Source organism: Crocodylus siamensis, chromosome 1 (assembly GCF_052110815.1).
Source record: "Crocodylus siamensis isolate JL-2025a chromosome 1, ASM5211081v1, whole genome shotgun sequence".
Lineage (NCBI taxonomy): Eukaryota > Metazoa > Chordata > Crocodylia > Crocodylidae > Crocodylus > Crocodylus siamensis.
In genome coordinates this window covers 133814920-133831758 of record NC_143395.1, presented here as the reverse complement: position 1 = coordinate 133831758, position 16839 = coordinate 133814920, and positions in this window count along the sequence as shown.

Genomic DNA, 16839 nt, shown 5'->3' with positions numbered 1-16839 from the left:
CCAAAAAATCACTGCCTCATATAATTCCTGGACTATTACAGCTACAACATCACTCTAAAGCTCTCTTTTCTAACTGAGCCTCCAGTCAACACTCCCTTACCCTCAGGCCCTGTCATGAGTAGGTCTATATCCCAATATCCTTTTCTGGGATCTTCATTGAGAAGTAGGGCTGGAAAGGACCTCCAGAGGCCATCTAGTCCAATGCTCTGCCTGAGGCAGGATCATCCTTATGCAAACAATCCTATACATCCATAATCTAAACTCTACATAAGACTACCATCAACTCAGACACACAATAGATCCAACACTCTAACCTCCCACATGTAAGGCAGGGGAACCACAGCAACCAATGTCCTACCTCTAGGTTGTCAATATACGCTCAGAAAGTCCCAGGAGGAAGGCAAAAACCCCCACAGTCAATATCAGTTTGCTCATAGTGTAAAATTTCTTCCTGAACCCAAATATGGTGATTGATTTGACCCTGAACAGAGGGGCAAGAGCCTCTAGCCAGAAAACTCTGGCTTTGCTTGTTGCAGTTGATTTGGCACACCCCAGTTGAAGTCGCCAGCCTTAGCTGTCGCCAGCACCCAGTGCCTCTGGGGAGGCTTAAAAACTCCCTGACACAAATAATAGAAAAAAAGGGATGGGATGGAGTGACCAAAAAAGCCCAGTCACAGAAAATGCCCATGCAAAAACATAGGCATAGTTACACATAGATCATCCCCAACCAATGGCTGTTCAACCTCTTCTTGAACACCTCCAGTGATGGAGAATCCACAACATGCCTTGCCAGTCTGTTCCAGTGCCTCACTATTCTAACAGTGAAGACATTTTTCTAGATATCCAATCTAAATTTACTTTGCTGCAATTTCAAGTCCTCGGTTTGCATCCTCCTCTCCACAGCAAGGGAAAAAAGATGTTTCCCCCCTTCTTTATGACATCCCTTCTTTATCCAACGTGATACCCCATTCCAAGTCCTTGACACAATCTCTTTTCCCAGCTGATCTCAGTTTTACCCTGTCACGACATTTTTTGTCCAATCAATTTCTCCTCCTCCCCTCACTTTTTTTTCTGCCCCACTGCTTCACAGTCTATTTCTCCTTATCCAGCCAGTCCCATCATCTTGTTTCGATTCTGAGTCCAATCAACTGTGTTTCCAATCCCAGACTCTACCCCATCCAAATTCTCGGGGCCATTTCCCCCTCTGTATGTCATCAGTGTTCAGTCCCAAATTCCATCCCCCATTTGCCCATTCTCCTTATGCAAATCTACCACCCTTACTCCCTATACCCACATGTCTTGCTCTTGTCCCATCTTCATTCAGATCAGGCAGCTCCCTGAGTCCAACTCAGTAAGGCTGGGATTAGAAGGGAACATTGAGAACAGAAGTGAAACAGGGCCCCTGCTCTGAGTTCAGGTGCCTGTACTTGCAGGAAAGGACCTACTAAGCTCCAAGTTGGATCATTCTTAGTGTGAGTGCCATCTTTGTGGAATTTAGCTGCTAAAATCTAAGACATCTATGTTGGGTATAGAGGAATTACAGTTTTTTCAGGGTATTGCAGACTCACCTACTTGAGCCCCCGCCACGTCTCAGGCTGGGAATTCTTCATTCCAATTGTTGAAGCCCAACCACCAATCAGGGAAGAGTTGGGAGGAACTGGTGCCATCCCGTCCCAAAAGGAGGGGGTGAGGAGCACTTGGACATAATTGGGACCTGCAAACTGCAGGGCCGCTAGACTTCAGGGGGTGGAGCCCCCTGAGGGAATAAAAGGAGTGACATGAGCCACACAAGGGAGACGCAGCAAGGGTCAGTGAGGAGAGACGAGCTCCGGAGAGGCCATCATTGGGACCCTGCCTAAGCCTCAAAGGTGTACAAATCAGTGCATGGCACCCAGGTTCTGGGAGCCATACGAGACAGCTCAAGCCTGTGAACCCTGAAAGCAGCTGGGTGGGACAGTGCATGGATCAGCATATGGGGAGCCGGCCCTGGAAGAAGCTTAAGACTGCTTTGGCCCCACACAGTGCGCAGGTCAGCACATGAAGAGTCGACCCCAAGAGCAGCTCAAGGCTGCTCAAGTTATCCCCCCCTTCCCCCTCCCCCCGGTTTTAGGCCAGATAGCCAGAGCCGTGCAGTGTGGCTCAACATTGAACTAAAACAGCCTTGGTGCCCAGAGCAGGACCTGAGCAGGGGAAAGACCCCCAGCATGAGCCCGGGGAACCAGAGCCAGTGAGGGCTCAGTTCCCATAGGAGCTCCCTGGGTGGGGCACAGGATCCAGAGGGAAGGGCCCCCAGCTTGAGGCCGATGGCTCCAGGAGGCCTGACATGGTGTGGGGATCCAGAGGCCAGATTGACAGCCCCCAGTGGAAGGATCATGAGTTACTGGGAACCCAGGTCCTGCAGGGGAGGTGCCCCCAGACAAGAGACCCTGGGAGGAGTGGGCAGGGGGGAAGGCCCCACACACCCTCCGCTCCCCAAGGTAGGAGGAGAGGATACCCCAAAAACACACTGGGGAGTGTTCTGTAGAACACCGAAGGGGCCTAGGGGGAGAAACCCTATCCCATTTGAGGGACCAAGTGGTTGGAACCCACATAGGTTGTGTCTAATATCTGGTACAGTTATGCTTCCTATTTGGTATCTATTGCCATTGTTGGTGTTATAAATAGCTGGGTGTATTAATTTTGTATAAGGGGCTCTGTAAGGATGTCTTTATTAGCTAACCCACTTGTGGTACATGTTGTACTTATTTTGCACTTGCTAAGTGCTATAGGTGGCCATGTTCGCATGTGTTTAGTGTTTATGTAACAAGTGCTGGGTGGATGGGAGACTCTGGGGCTGCAGCGTGGAAGCACCATGCAGCTGGAATTTTCCGCACGGGGTCTCTCAAGGGGAAATCCAGGGCCTGTCAATAATGTGACAGTCGCCGCTTCGGGCCAATGAGAAAGCGCCACATGTAATTAGACCGCCCTGCATCACAGAGAGTATAAAAAACATCGCGCTGTGAACTTTGGGGTCTTTGCGCGCCCGACGGAACGTACGGACTGAATCGACTCGAAGCGACCTTCGGCCTGGCCAGCCGGAGGGGAGGACGCCAGACCCGCCTGATCCCGGCGACCCTTCCCGGAGATACATCGCCAGTGTGAGTGGGTGCTCACTGGTGCACCCAGCATTGTTGATTTTGTTTTGTTTAACCCTTATTAATAAAATTAAGCCTGACCTTTAAAGCGAGCGTGATCTGCGTAAGCCCGACTATTAAAAGATCCTGTCCCCATGGCGTCACGAACAGGATGGTCGGCTGCAGATCATGACAGGGATGATCAGTCCCGCTGTCAGGCATGTCCTTGGGCATCCGGCTGCAGGCAGCTTGTGGACGCTGATGAACTTTGGCGCCATCTGCAATTTCATCAGGCTCCCAGCCACACCGATAATGACGGGACCCAAGTATTTTGTGTGTGGCTTGGGGAAGACCCCAGGAGACCTTGGGAAGCCTGTCTTACAGGCCGCGCTCTCAGCTGCATATTAAGAGATCCCGCAGTCGTTTTCTCTATCCCGTCGGCCCAAGGGGAGCAGGTCGCCGCAGCCAGCGAGTTCCCCCCTCCCGAATGGGATGCCACCCCCTCCCAAGAGTGGGACAGTTGTGTGGAGGCGATCACGGTGCTTGCAGGTGACAAGGGGTGCTTGCAAGGAATCGCTCCCCCCTCTCCATCCACGATCCCCCGCGGCGTCAGTCACCGGCGGCTGCACACCCTAGCTGAAGATCTCGGGCTGTTAAAAGAAGGGAAAAAGAAGGGAAAGAAAGTCGCATGCTTGCGTGCTTGTCTTGAAACCCTCGTATCCACCCTTAACCGCTTGAATGATTATGAAGTGGCAGTCGTTACCATGAGCCGCGCCAGCAAAGATGGTGCCCTTCAACAACGGCCGAGCGGCGGAGACAAGCCAGAGCCCCCGCCCCCTCCTCCGCCTACTGCCCCACCACCATATTTGGGAGACAAGGCACCGCCTCCACCGGTGACGCCGCTATATCCGCCACTCCTTGAAGGGCGGGGCAAGACTCGTCCTCCTCCTCCAGCGCCTCCTCTTCCAGAGCCTCTTCCTCCAGCACCTCCTTCTCCAGCGCCTCCTCCGTCAGCGCCCAACTCCGTGCCAACCCCTCCGCTTCAGGTTCATCCTATTGAGATTGTGAAAACCCGCCAGGACAACGACGGCAACATTATCACCGAGCGAACCACTAGAGACCATGATCGTGGTGAAATGAATGAACTCATAAGCAGGACAGCCCACCAAAGCGATGAGACGCCAACCCAGTGGCTAGGCCGTCTGGTTTTGGAATGCGGTCATGAAACGCTCAGCCACCGGGAGGCTGTAGTTTTGACCACACATGGAACTTACAGCTTAGGACTCCTACCCGGATCCAATGTCCTAGAAATTGCACGTACCCCGTGGCCTATTTCGCTTCCTGCTCTAGTGGCAGGAGCCATTCACGAGAAGCCACATCAAGCACATGAGGGGGCCCAACCGACCCACGCTCCGCATTCACAGCCGTTTACCAACGCATTAGCCGGCACAGTGTATTTCTCTATCCCAAAGAGGCGTTCCACGATTGATGCCAGCGTATCTGTTTTCACCCAATCAGGAAACAAGGGCGATGTATCCACCCACATTTCCTGGTGTGGTCGTTGAACCCATGGCTTTAGCCCATACCTACAAGCTCCGTTTAATTGACTCAGTCGATGATCGTGAGCATTTAGTACATTTCAACTGGCTAAAGCCTCGCAGTGTTTTGTTAAGCTAACAACTGTTTGTTTTCTAAGTCAGGTAGCCCCTCGCGATGTCCGTCCATCGACAGGACGAGGAGGCTGATACCGAACCTCTCATTCGCCCATCCATCACGCTGCCACTGCGAGACCCACGGGCACTGCCCCTGTCATTTGTGGGGCTATGGGTGAGACTTGTGGGGAGACCAAAGGGATCGGGAGCAACTGCCCCCACATCGGGACCGAGTGTAATCCCACACCGACGTCGGAAGCTATGGTTACTGTTTTTGATCTATTTCTTGTTGTTAACTAATGTCATTATAATGCTTTCCTTTACAAAACGCGCGAAGCGAAGTTTAGATTTATCCCCATTACCCGTTGCGGATAACTTATTCCTCCGCACCTCACGGGAGTGGATGTTACTTACTGGACACACCTCAGGCTCAGTTTGTGCCCATGCACCCACCTCAGCTGCAGATAGCCCTTTTCGTATAGCTGTTATCCCTGTTAATTACACGGAGTTATTTTTGAGTTTTACACATAATTCTGCCGGTAACGAAACTATCCACTATTTAGCATGTAGAACGACTTGTTCCGTTAAAACCCTTACTTATGCATGGAAGTGGAATGGTACCCACCCGATTAATTGCACAGTCCAAGATGTGCCACAGGGTTGCTTTAATCTTACCCATGGGCCACCTTGGGGAGCACCGCACTCCATCGTGCCCGACCCCAATAATGTCACTCTCTCTATCCCGTCACTTCCTCAAGCCGTTTTACAAACAGTAAAAGTTAAACTCTCTACCCTCGACACCCAGTGTTTTTGGCCGGGGTGTCACACTATTCCATGTACCTTCAAAACGTCCATGTCCAGGAGGGCTTTTGAAGATGTTACAGCATTCCGTTTGTTTTCCACAAAAGCTTTTATGACAATAGGGAGCAATTTTGGTTTATCTGCTCACCGTAAGGCATTCAAAACCTTTACCAACCACTTTAGCCCAGATCTCAAGTCATTATAAGCCCTTTACGACACAAAACAACCCCCACTAGTGGCGCTAATTCCAGCTCCCCATGACACCATGTTTTATTGCCAACGGGATGAAAATTCAACCCAGGCCATTTTATATAGTCATTTTCCATATCACTTGAACGTTTGTTGCATCTTGGTGCAGGTTACCCTATGCCCTTATCAGTTTTCCAATGTCACTCATTGGACCGCCCCGCTTACGCTCCCAAATAACACTCGGGAACGCCGCAACGTAGTTTCCACTGACCAAATCACAGGTGTCATGGGAGAACCAAAATTCTGGTCCAATATGACCCACACTGAGCGTAGGAAGTTTGCTACTGGATGGACTTTATATGGTATGTTCGTCACTGGTACTTCTGCCTCTGCTTTAGCCATTCAGCAGTTACAGACTTTAGAACTGTTGGCAAGACTCACCAATGGTACGGCAGATGCTTTAGAAGTGTTTAATCGCCAGCTGCAGGACACCTCTAAAATGGCGTTCCAAAACCGTCTTGTATTGGATTTTATGTTAGCTAAAGAGGGTGGGTTCTGTGCGACGTTGAACCTCACTGCACCACATGAGACTTGCTGTCTCATCATTTATAATGCCTCAGAACCCCTCTCCAAAGCTATCAACCAAATCCGCAAGGTAGCAGAAGACACACGCACAATCGTTCAGACCCCTTTTAACTGGTTAACAAACACATTCGAATCACTATTTAACCTTCGGCTTTCGCCGTGGTTAGTAAATCTGTTAACCCCCCTGTTTACAATCTTGATTGTGATTTTAGTTGGGTCTTGTTGTATTGGCCTAGTTGCCCATTGTATCCGACGTCAGGTTACATCTGTCATGCTTATTGCACATCACAAGCACTTTCCCCAGACAAATGTTAACCCCCAAGAAATGAGGCAAAGCGCATTATAGAGCTAGTTCAGTAGCCAAGTTCCATTTCTGTTTAACTAGTTAAATTTAATGGTAATACTTACTTTGAACTGAACTAGACATGTTAAGGTTCCTGTTCAACTGCGCTTTGAGTGTTTGGGCCGTTGCCCCATTTTTCCTCTAAAGTTTAGAGTGTGTTAAGTAAAGGAAGCAACTCCAATGTTCACAGCTGTTTGACATTCCTTTTGTTATCTTATTATTGTAGTAGTTCGTTTACCTATTTGTTGTAAGCCACTTGGCTCACATGGCCAGGGGGGCATGTTGTAATTATTTTGCACTTGCTAAGTGCTATAGGTGGCCATGTTCGCATGTGTTTAGTGTTTATGTAACAAGTGCTGGGTGGATGGGAGACTCTGGGGCTGCAGCGTGGAAGCACCATGCAGCTGGAATTTTCCGCACGGGGTCTCTCAAGGGGAAGTCCAGGGCCTGTCAATAATGTGACAGTCGCCGCTTCGAGCCAGTGAGAAAGCGCCACATGTAATTAGACCGCCCTGCATCACAGAGAGTATAAAAAACATCGCGCTGTGAACTTTGGGGTCTTTGCGCGCCCGACGGAATGTACAGACTGAATCGACTCGGAGCGACCTTCGGCCTGGCCAGCCGGAGGGGAGGACGCCAGACCCGCCTGATCCCGGCGACCCTTCCCGGAGATACATCGCCAGTGTGAGTGGGTGCTCACTGGTGCACCCAGCATAGTTGATTTTGTTTTGTTTAACCCTTATTAATAAAATTAAGCCTGACCTTTAAAGCGAGCGTGATCTGCATAAGCCCGACTATTAAAAGATCCTGTCCACAGTACAGACTTTCTGTCTTGACTGTCCCTGGATCCACCCCATTTCTGGGTCTGGGGCACGAGTACTTACCTGAATGCTTTCCCTGGGGCAGGCTTCCTCTTGCTAACAAACCATTGTATGTATATTTGTATCTATACCTGTATCTATTTTAAAGAGTTTTATATATATAAATGTTTGCAACTCAATAAATTGTATATAGTTAAGAACTTTGGGCCTGGGCTAACTCCACAGAGGAAAGAGGGATCCACCCTAAATTCCAGTATACCGCTCAGAGCATCCCCTCCTGCCTACCCATCCCATCCAATTGAGGATAGGGCACACCTTTGGGTGTACCCGGGTTACAAAGGGTTGATAGCCTCACCAAACTAATGTGGATTTGCACATGGAAGTCAAAAGGTCCATTCTGCCCCAAGGGCCAAAACCTTGCAAAATGCCAAGTTATGCCTCTGAGGAATGGATACACTAGAGGCTGTAAATACAAGGTCACCAGAAATGTTCTTTTTAACTTGGGTGACAGTGAGATTTTTTAGAATTATTCTCATAGTGGCTCAACCATTTGGTCTAAACTGTACTCAGAAAAAAAGACTTAATCCTCAGGCAGGCAACCATTATGGAAACATTCATCCCCAGTGGTTAGACTCGGACAAGGTGATATGGTACCAAAGACAGTCTTGCAACTTTAATGTTGTGAAAGGCAACTGTAATAACAGGCTGGTCTGCCAGCCCCTGTAGGGTAACAGATATTTCCCACCTCCAGGAGCTCAGAATCTATCTAGACAAGAGATATAAAGGGACAGGAAGTGTTATTCTCATATTTAGCTTGAAATCTGAGGTTCTTAGAGACTACTGGTAAGATTTTTCAAAGGAGTGCATGTCCCATCAAAAAAAAGTAGGCAGCTCTTCAGGAGAGCTCAGCACTATGAAGAACATTATATGGCAGGTTATCTTTGAATGCCTAAAGGACATCTAAAGGAAGCTGAACCATTTTGATGATTTCATCCTACATGACTTGCCTAAGGTCATCAGGGTCTGTCGTCCAGCCACTACTTGTATCCAAATTTCTTCAGTACTAATCCAGTGCCTTAACTCCAAGACCCATTTCCCCTCTGCCAGTCATGTCAGGACTATGCACTCAGACAGCGGAAAAGGAAATGTAACTTACTTTAGGTCAGAAATGCCCTTATGAGAAATACTGTACAATTTAATAGGAATGAAACCAGTAAGCTGCTCTAGGAAATACCCTAAAATAAAATCTTACTGGATTTAATAGAACTCAGGAGTCATTATAGAGAATTTCTAAATTATCCCATGGGAAGTAATAGAGAAGTATATCCCTGCTAAAAAGTTCCATTGGTTGCTTTAAGATCATATAGAAAGATCACTGTTGCAGACCAAATTCTACAGGAGAGTTCCATAGAAGAGGAGAACCTGGGAAGTCCTCCAACACCAGCTGTGGTAAGGAAACAATTATTCAGCTTTTAAATGTTTAAACTCATGGGAGCCAAATTCCTTAGTTTCAATACAGCACTGAAGCCATGTGCCTGGACCACTGAATCCATACAGAGGCTCAATGGCTTGATTGTGGGCATGTGAAAGTGCAGGGCTTTCTCTTTCTGTTTCTCATTGCTTTTTGTAGTTGGCAGAAGATAACGTAAGTTTTCAAGATTCTTTCTGCTATGGATATACTTTTAAACAAGAACAAAACAAGCTCAGCTTTCTTGCCTGCTTTTCAAGTATGCTATTTCTCCAAAAGCAAATATATTCTGCAGATTTATTTGAGGGATACCACAGACTTGATTGTTTTTCACTTTTGCAAGAAATAAATGTAACTACTGTTGACACTCAAATGAATAGTCCTTGTGACAATCAGAGAATACTTAGATATTTACAAAAAAAAACAACCCAGGTACCTGACAGCTCTTTCTAAACTCTCTTGGGCAAAGACAATTTTCTCATTTCTGTGTTTGTACATAATTTCTGGGGATATTCAGTGCTGGATTTAGGCTTAAGCTACTTACGCTAAAGCTTAGGGCCTCACAATAACAAAAAATAACCAAAAAAATCTGACTCAATATCAAGTTTTATAATAATCAGTTGGTAAATAAAGGAGATAAAGGAGATATGGGAAAATGACTCCAAATATGGACATTTTCGTTTTAGTATGACAAAAATAAACATACATTGGATTATTTTTATCGTGTTGGGCTTCTCAAGATAGACATAGCATAGGGCCTCAGCATGTCATAATCTGGCATTGGGGCTAATGGAAATCAATGGAAGCTTAAGTACAGGTTAGACGAATGATTTTCAACCAGGGTGCCACAGCTGGTATGCAAACACTTACACATGATTCACAAGATAAACCCAGAAGTTGCAAATAATTGCAAATACTGAGTTGTTTTGTTTTGTTTTTTGGCGGGGAGGGCTGAGGGGGTGTATCTCTACACTACACTCCAGCCAGCAGCATACATATAACCTAGGGCTGCTGGATCCAAACAGAGGAACAAGAGCTCAATCAGGTACATTTGCACCCCTCTGATTCCTGCTCCACCCAAAGTTTAAAAAGAACTGCCTGGCAGTGGTAGCAACATTTCTATTCAGGCATCAGTAAAGAAGTAAACTGACTTTGTGGCTCATTATAATTTACTCCTAATTTCATGGTGTTAATGACCCTCTCTCCTTTTTAATGGTTTTGAGGATGTTCTCCTAATCCAGCTATTCTTTCTTCAGCAATTTTGCTATTAACTCCTCTTCTTGATGTAGCTCCTATTTCCGTAATGTAGCTTCTACTGTTAAGATACTCAAGAAGGCTAGATTGTGTTTTATAAACTTGAAAAAGATGTACATTTAATTCTAATGACTACAGAACTAAAGAAACAACATATTTTAATTTTTTGCCAAAGTTGTCATGGCTTTATACATAATATATGGTATAGAATATTAATTCACATTCCAATGAAGTTATATTTGTTTTTACTTTGCTCTTAAAATGAATAATATAGCCCTAGGCCCCTAACATATTATAAAGTTTCTAGTTTCTTTTTACCTGGAAAAAAATGTGTGTTGTTTCATATATGAAGAAGTGCTATGCTATTTGCATTGCACTACCTCCCTTTCCAAAATCCTAGATCCACCCATGGATGAGTAGATAGATAGACGTGGATGTATTAATGCCTCATGCAAATTCATTTGCAACCATTTCAGTAACTGCAAAGATGAAGACAACAAGAAAAAAAAAATAGAAAAGAAAAACATCAGAGTATTATAACAATTCATTATTTAAAGACTAAACTGGAAAAATCTTTCTGAATGCTAACCAAGGGGCTGAACTCATTTCAGGTACACACTGGGAACAGAAAGAGGAAAACTGAAACAAAATAAAATAACCACTCTTGACCCTTAGATGGGAAGTCACAGCATGATGTTAAAATCAAGAAAATTGAGCAGATAATGTGGAATGTGCATATCTCATATAATTTCTCACAGTTTACCAACCTTTTATTATAATCATAATCATTGATCTCCTATACCGCTGGTCATCTTCCAGAGGAAGTGGGTTTACTAATTTGTAACAGATGGCATTTCAAATAATGGACTGAGTATAAAGACAGAAAAGCAAGACAAAAATGCTGGGCAGCTGCCAAAGACTGCTGCCTTGGTATCCTATCTGTATTATTCTCAGCAGAATAGTGCAGGGCCTGTACTGGGGCTAAAGGGGAGATACTACCAGAAAAAGACAGTTAAGTTGACATTTTGGTGTGGAAAGTGACTATAGTCATAAACATTGAGTAAGGTGGCCAGGCATGGGACATGATTTTTTTTTTCAGGACCTAACCCTAACGTCTGTAGCATAACAACTCACTACTTCAGATCTGTAGTAACCAAAAATCATTACAATCCAGTGGCTCTTCAGTAGCCTTACATAAGGTGAGTTTGGTGGTCTCTAGCCAGTCTCCTGAGGGCATGACTATTTGCAGATCCTCCCACCACAGCCTACACTTTTGTCAGCACAGGTGCCAAGGACAAAATAGGCAGGAGGCATGGTACACACCCTTGCCACTAACACAGATCAACCCAGGACAGGTCTGAGGCACACTGGCAGAGCCATGTGGGGAAGTTGCCAGTGTCACTTCCCATACTGTACCTGATTTGTGCCTAAATAGAGGCCTTTCATTCCCCAGGGCTGTCAATGTAGAGCCTTAAAAATATGAATTCATTTTAAAAAATAGTGTAGAAAACAAGCAAACAAAGGTTAGGCCTGTTCCCCCAAACCATAATGGTCACATAGGACTGGAGAGCTGTATTTTCTTCACCCTGCCCTCAAAGGCTGCCCAAGGAAAGTGGAAACAAGTCTGCTATGCCAGATGGGAACATAATTCATAGTTGTGCTTAACAGAGCAAACAGTGGTCTCAACTGTGCATGTACAAGGGGAAGAGGGAAGGAGAAGCCTCCATGCCTTTGCACAGGACCTGGGCATACCTCTGCATTAGTGCAAAGCACATACTGTTGTCTTCTGGAGGCCATGCAGGTGCTAAATACCTGAAAAGAGATGAAATGGTGTTGTGCATTAGAGCAATGGCAAACAGCAGCACTTTGGGAAAGGTGACAGAGCCACAGCTGCAGTGTACACTCTGTGAGAACCCCAGGGAGGAATTCTGTTACAGTGAAAAAAAGACCAAGACCATAAAGTCCCCTTATCCTTGTCACATCTTTTTTCAAGCATACTTTTTGGAGCTGAGCATTCTAAAAGCACATTATAGCACAGGCAAGACGGTCAAGTAAAAGAAAGAAAGATGAAGCAATAGTTAGATTTGGGTTTGCAGCAAAATGTGTTCCGTCTCTCAAACACATAAAACGTATATTATCAGTGCCCAGTGAAGTTTATGGCTAAAAACATGGTGGAGACCATATCCCATACGAGAAACCAGTGTTACATGTTTTAGGCTTTATTTGTTTTAAATAATGTGTATAAATCTCAAGGTAGTAAATAGCACCAATTTAAAACTCTCAAGTACGGGAGAGTCTGGTATACTTGATTAACATCAGCATGAGACCCAGTGACAATAGTTTAAATACCAAAAGTAACAGTGATGGCATTTCTATTCTTTTTTTATCAGTAAGAACTGTGGGCAAAATGCAGCCCGCGGGCTGGATGTGGCCCACCAGGCCATTCTATCTGGCCCGCAGGGCCCCTAAATAATTTAGAAAATTAATATTTATCTGCCCCGGTGGCCTGACATACAGCCCTCGATGGCTTGCCAAAACTTAATAAGTGGCCCTCCGCCCAAAATAATTGCCCGCCCCTGCGCTAAAGTAAAGAGCATTTATTCTGGGTTCCCAGACTTCCTCTCAGACTTCCTCAGATATCAAAAGCCCCATGTTTTGCATGCATAGCTAATTCCATTGGTACTTTTGCATCTGAAACTCTTATGCATTGTCTCTGCAAATCAGTGGTTAAAAAAAAAACAATTAAAAGATAAAAATAACAACAATAAAAATAAATTAAATAAAAAGTTAAAAATAATAAAATTAAAAAATTAAAATGAAAAAAGTTAAAATTAAAATGCAAAGGTAAAATATAATAATTTGAATATCATAATAAACAACAGAGAGTTTACAGCATGTATTATGCATGTCCTATTTAACTAAAATTTTCAAAATAAATAAATCAATTGAAATGACACTACAATGGAATTTCCTGTGCAAAACTTGGAGAGTTTGGGAACCTTTTAGAATATGTGTAATGAATGTACAGTTCTGTATGTAGAGACGCATAGAAATTTAAAGTATGGGGTAAAGGTGGCTTTCCTGGTCAGAAGAAATCTCAAGCTAAGGGCTTGCTACACAGAAAAGTTCCTGAGCAATAAGCTGCAATATGAATTTAGAGCTTACCAGCTAGTACACATCAAGGGCGCCTATACACAAACCCTGAGGCTATTCCGACATGCTGGAATTTCTGCACTCCAGCAGCCTCCTGTATCTTATGTATCAGTGTCCTTGCACTTAAAAATGACAGCATTAAAAAAGCATTGATTGAGCTTTAGTTCAAGCACCCCCACAGACATTTTTAAGCATAAGAATGCTGATACAGGAGATGCGGCAGCACTTTCAGAACCACTCCAATAAGAATGCCACCCGTTCCTATCCCCCTGCCCCCCATCACCAGAGCACATGTAAAAGTGACCTAAGTTGTCTGAGGGCCCAAATAGTGCTTAATATGGCTGCCTTTGTGTACGGTAGCTCTTTCCACTTTCTGTTTGCACTCAGATATAGACTTAGATCCAGATTCAAGGACCTATTATTCACCCAGGGTGCTTCCAGACGAGTGCACACATGCGGTTTGTGGCACCGCAAACTTGTTTCTGGCACTGCAAACTCTACACAGTGAATGTGCAACCATGCATCATGCTGCAATTTTGTATTGTGGTGCCGAAATGTGATACTAGGATGTCCCAGTATAAAAAAAAACTGTCACAAAAAGCAGTGCACTGCAAACAGCAGCAGCATATGCCACCAGAAATGGAGCCTGGCTGTCCAAAGCCATAATCTCACTGCTGGCCAAGCTCTATGCAGCCGCATTGGCATCACTGCTGCCCTGGGAGGCCCCCAGGACCCCAGGTAAGTCTGCAGGGGCCAGTACAGGTGCTGGCCCCAGTCTCCCCTACCACACCCAGGACAATTTGGTGAGCACTGGAGTGCATGTGCAGGGGCATGCCCTGGGGCACAAAACAGTGGTACAAATATGGGCTTCTGCCATTTGTGCCATGGCAAATGCACACCCCTACATGTGTATTTGCATGTAGGGATGTGAGTTTGCATTCATTACCTGAACAGTGTAAATGCTTAAGTGTCCTCATAGCTATTTTACATACACAGTAGGCTATGCACTGGCCAAGCAGAGACATGGCTACGTACAGATGTCCATTGGACGCATGTCATAAAATTCTGCCTAGCAAGAATATATAACTAATGGGTTTTAAAGAGAGAAGGGACTTTTAATGTTTTATCCTCAAAAACTGAATAGTTAGGGCACCCAACCAAGAGAAAGGAGACCTGGGTTCCAGCACCCCTTCAACCAGAAGGGATTTAGGGTCACAGGAAAGTAAGGCTGCAAGGGACCTGACAAGGTCATATGGTTTAGCACCCTGCTCAAGGTAGAATTCTCCCTGACTGAATAATTCTAGCTAAGTGTTTATCTAAACTGCTCTTGAAAACTTCCAAGGATGAAGATTCAACAGTTTTTCTAGTCAGAAATTTCCTCTTAATCTCTAATCTAAATTTCCCACACTGAAGTTTGAGTCCATTGCTCCTAGTCCCATCCCCAACGGCCATGGAGAAAACCTCATTTTCATCCTCTCAATAATTGCCCTTCATATATCTGAACACTGTTATTAGCAGTGGATGTGATATACCTTACCTTTTGCAAGGGTTTTGGTATGGTCTCCCACAACATTATAGCAAGCAATCAGGAATTCTAGCAAGTAATAAGGAAATATGGGTTGGATGGACTGTAAGGGGTATATAAAACTGACTGGATCATTGGGCTCAAAGGGTAGTAATCAGTGGCTTGATGTCTAGTTGGCAGCCAGTATCAAGTGGAGTGCCTCAGGGGTTTGTCCTGGGCCTGGTTTTGTTCAATATCTTCATCAACAACCTGAAGATGGGATGGAGTGCACCGTCAGCAAATCTGCAGATGAGACCAGGCTGGGGGAAGTAGTAAGTATGCTAGAGGGTAGGGCTAGGATTCACAGAGAAATCAAAAATTTGGAGGATTGGACCAAAAGAAATCTCATGAGGTTCACTAAGGACAAGTGCAAGTCCTGAACTTAGGAAGGAACAATCCCATGTACCAGTACAGGCTGGGGATCAACTGACTAAGCAGCCACTCTGCAGAAAAGGACAAGAAGCTTAATATGAGCCAACAGTGTGCCCTTCTTGTGAAGAAGGCCAGTGGCATACTGGGCTGTGTTAGTAGGACCATTGCCAGCAGATCAAGGGCTCTATTCAGCACTGGTGAGGCCACATCTGCAGTACTGTGTCCAGTTTTGGGGCCCCACAGTACAGAAAGGATGTAGACAAATTGGAGAGATTCTAGCTGATAGCAAAAAATTATTTGGGAGCTGGGGCATATAATTTATGAGGAGAGGCTGATGGAATTTATTTAGTCTAGAGAAGACTGAGGGGGTATTTAACAGAAGCCTTCAACTCCCTGAAGGGTGGTTCCAAAGAGAAAGGAGATAGACTGTTCTCAGTAGTTGCACATGACAGAGCAAGGAGCAATGGTCTCAAGTTACAGCAAGGGAAGTTTAAGTTGGACATTACGAAAAACTTTGTCACTAGGGCCGCATCCAGACAAGGTGCACCACTGCTAGTTGTTCCCAGGGAAGCAAACATCCACACCACATATGGGTACAGCCTTGGAGGGTAATAAAGAACTGGAACAGGTTACTCAGAGAGGTGGTGGAATTTCCATCCTTGGAGGTTTTTAAGACCTGGGTAGACAAAGCCTTAGCTGGGATGATATAGTTGGTGATGGTCCTGTTTTGAGCAGGGGGTTGAACTAGAAGACCTCCTGAGGTGCTTTCCAACCTGAATCTTCTATGATTTTCTATTAGATCTCCCTTCAGTCTTCTCTTCTCCATATTAATAACCCTAGAGTTTCAGTTTTTCCTTATAAGTCATGCTTCTGAGGCCTCTAATCATTTTTCTTGCACTGTGCTGGAATCTTTCCAAAAGTGTGGGGCCCAAAACTGGACACAGCACTCCAGGTAAACATCCACCAGTACTGAATAGAGCAGAAGAATAACTTCCCTTGATTTGAAAGTGACACTGCTGTTAATACAACCCAATATGCTCTTGGGGTTTTATTTTGCAACAATAGCATACTATTGGCTCATATTTAGTTTATGGTCTACTATAATCCCCAGGTACTTCTCTGGAACACTGCAGCCTTGCCAGTCCTTCCCCAGTCTGTGTTTGTACATGAAGGAATTCTGTCCCAAGTGCAGTACTTTGCACTTTGATTTGAATCTGTATCTCTGATTTCCTAAAACAGAGGGCTCTAACAATGGCCCCCATAGGTTAGTTGTTAAACAGTTCCTTTTCTCCTTCTGTATTCTTTCTGGACCTTATATCCCAGTGCATACACGCACAGCTGTTCAGCCAGTATGTACCCTATTGCACATGATCAGTTATTGTGTGGATGCTTATGCATCCATGCTGTATAGGTAATCAAATCCGGGACTGTGCATAAGTACCAACAATGTCACTTAAGTGGCTAAGTGCCATTTAGGCATGTAACAGGTAAGAGCATTCTGCCCTTATTCTATAATCAGATGAC